Genomic DNA, 3,382 nt, shown 5'->3' with positions numbered 1-3,382 from the left:
TCGGCATGTTACTAGGGGTGGAGTTGGATCGGATAAAATCCATCCAGATTTGTTGTCTTATTTGAAACTATTTAAATATCAATAGAAATTTGGGTATCTGAGTAATATCAATATTTGTATATATATTTGTCAAAAAAAAATTTATATAAATATAAATAAATAATTTTTTTATTAGTATTTAAATATTTATTTTATTTATAACAAAAATACTGTCTAAAAAAATATATATTAAAAAAAAGATGGGAATCGCATAGCATTTTCATGGATAATGCTGTTATGACTTGACTAAAAAGGGCAGATAAAAGGACAAGATGCAGCGATGGATCACTTTAAATGGTATTGTCGAGGTCGGGCCTCCGGTCAGTGGACGGGGGAGCCACCCAATGAGCATTCTTCGGCTCCCAACTTTTGCATGAGTTAATAGCATCCCACACAAACGAGAGGCGAAGGCATCCATGATTTTTTTCCCTTCAACTTCTACAAAGACAGAGACGCTAATTGAAGAAGGGTGGGAAGGAAGAGAAGAAATAATTGCACCATCCACTGGCTCCCACAAAGTCCATCTTGCACCACTGATTGCCCATCCACTCGCTCGAGACATTGCATGTGGTTCACAAAATAAGCGAATTCTTTCTTGATGTAACTCTTGATCCATGTCACGCCTTTTCATTGACTCCATGAAATCTCAATGGACCTCCCATCCCTATTTTTTTTCCAAAGAAAAAAGTCTGAAATTACTAACGTGCTTGGAGCTGATGTCTAACTGATCCTTATTTTCTTTTCTAAACTAATGGATTAAACCCAATTTTTATGTTGGATTCCTGAGCGGTTGGTTCCATCTCCCTTCCAAAGTTCTCATACAAGTTTTAGCTTTCTACTTTACTGAAATAAAATTAATACATTCAAGCAGCATAAAAGTGTGTTAGATTGTGGGAACGCCATGTTAGTCTAATTAGCCTTAGAACGAAAATAATGAAACAAAAAAAACTTTAAAAAAAGAAGGAATGAACTGATATGTTGAATCACGCCAGCCATAGCACAAAAAAAAAAAAAAATGCAAAAGAAGAGACATGAAAACGAACCTGATAATAGATGCATGTAGGATGGGTGGTTTTGATGTGTGGTTTACGTTTTCGTTTGGTATGATATCATTATCAATAGGATGAAAAAGAATAATCTGTACATGGCATTCTCTCTAGGTGGTACTCTCCGAGCCTCATGAACCACCTCCCAAGATCAGCTCATATGACTTCATGAACCAAAAAAAAGGCCAAGATACAGCTCATATGGCAATGGAGAATATCTTACATCTCTGTTTCTGTTATCATATGGGCTCCGGTTATAATTTACTCTTCCTCGATGTAACTCCATTTCATTAACTCTAAGAAATCTGGATGTGCCTTCATGAAGTAGTTGTTGAGGCCTCTGTGAGCATCTCTAGGGGTTACTCGGAATGAGTTTATATAATGATTCTAGATTCAGGATCTTAGATATAGATCAAAAAAGTAAAATCTCTGTAGGAAATAAAATTCCTTCTTGAATTTTCTTCTTGATTCCTTTCTCCCTCTCTACTTCCTTTCCTTGCAATGAGAGTACCTTTGGGGTCATATCTCTACACAACCGTGCTAAGTTGGGTTCATTATACCTTGTACTTTTCTCATGACAGTACAAGAAAAACAAGATTTGGCGACGCTTTTTAAGGTTTTTACCGACGCTTATAAGCGTCAGTTTTCTTTTGACGCCGGAGTGGAAAAAAGAATTGCCGACGCTTCTAGAAAGCGTCGCTAAGGTGGTTTTCATCGACGCTTTTAAGCGTCGCTAAAAACACCTTTAGCGACGCTTTAAAGCGTCGGCTTTTAACCTTTTGGTTTTAGTTCGCGACGCTTTAAAAGCGTCGTTATAAATATTTTTTTAAAAAAAAATATTTTAAAAATTATTTTGAATCAGAGCCTCGTTTCCTCGTTTCCTCCCCAATGTCCACCTCCATGCTCCTCCACCGCCTCACGTCCTCCACCGCTGCCTGCCGGAAAATCCCCACATCCACTGCCCCCGTTACCATATGATATCCTCTCATCTTCATATTCTCCGCCCGATCGTGCGGCATTGCAAGCCCCCCCAAATACGGTCCCCTCTCGCCAGCACCGTTGCCGACAGCTTGTTCCTCATCCCCAGCACCTTCCTCTCCGCCTCCTTCATCGCATCCCTCACCTTCAGATTCCTAGGATCCCACGGATACCCCATGCTTGCGCTCAGATCCAGCGACTCCATCTGCACCACATCGACCCCCTCAACGCCGGCGATCGCCTCGATCTCCGCCAACCCTGCCGCCGTCTCCACCTGGCACATCACCAGCAGCTCCTCGTCCACCCGCGCCAGGTAGCCATCGTCGATGCCGTAGGTGGAGGCGCGCACCACTGTGTGGGCGGACCCGCGGACGCCGCGCGGCAGGAAACGGCAGAATGAGACAGCGAGCTCGGTGGCACCGGGGGACTTGATCATGGGGAACATGAGGCCCTGGGGGCCGAGATCGAGGACCTTCTTGGCCCAGGTGGCGGAGAGCTCCGGAAGGCGGAGGATGGCCGAGGTGTGGGCGGCGGCGAGGGCGTGAGGCAGGGGAGGGCCTCCGCGATGCCGCCAGAGCTGTGCTCCATGTCGACGACCACGTAGTCGTAGCCGGCGAGGCCGGCGATCTCGGCAAGAGTCGGAGAGGAGCTCAGGAGGAAGAGGCCGTAGAGGGTCTCGCCGGCGATGAGACGGGACTTGAGGATCCACGGTTCGAGAGAGAGAGGGGGGTGGGGTCGGGATCCAAGGAGGCGGCAAAGAGGCGGGCGAAGACATCATCATCGGAGGGAAGGAGATGGCTTCTTGAATCTGGAGGGGGTTAGGGAGGTGGGGGGAAGGGGGGTGCGGCGGCTGGAGGGTTAGGGACCACCTTTTGAAAGCCCACGACGGAGAGAGAGGAGAAGGGGGGTAGGGAATAGTACGAAATAGGTTCCGACGTCTTAGGCCGGCGACTACACCGACGCTTATTAGCGTCGTCTATTGCCGACGCTTTTTACAAGCGCCGGCAAATTTTGACGCTAGACCAAAAATTACCGACGCTTGTAAAAAGCGTTGGCAAAAAAGTATTGGTAAAACCTACTTTTTCTGTAGTGTGAGCAATTGAAGGAGGCTTTTTGCTCACACCTCCATGCAATTGTGCCCGTCATAGGTGGTTTATGGTTGAACCTGGTTCATCTGAAGACAATAATGTCGTATATCTATTCGAGAGAGCATAATTTGCTCTTAGGATAGTGGTCCTACACGTATCAATTCCACGAACATCTTTCTTATTTCCCCTCTAATCATGTTATCTAAATTTTAGTTATTTCTAATTACTTGC

Source organism: Phoenix dactylifera, chromosome 2 (assembly GCF_051530095.1).
Source record: "Phoenix dactylifera cultivar Ajwa chromosome 2, Ajwa_hap1_PhDact_Kaust_v1.1, whole genome shotgun sequence".
Taxonomy (NCBI): Eukaryota; Viridiplantae; Streptophyta; class Magnoliopsida; order Arecales; family Arecaceae; genus Phoenix; species Phoenix dactylifera.
This window is presented reverse-complemented; position numbering follows the sequence as displayed.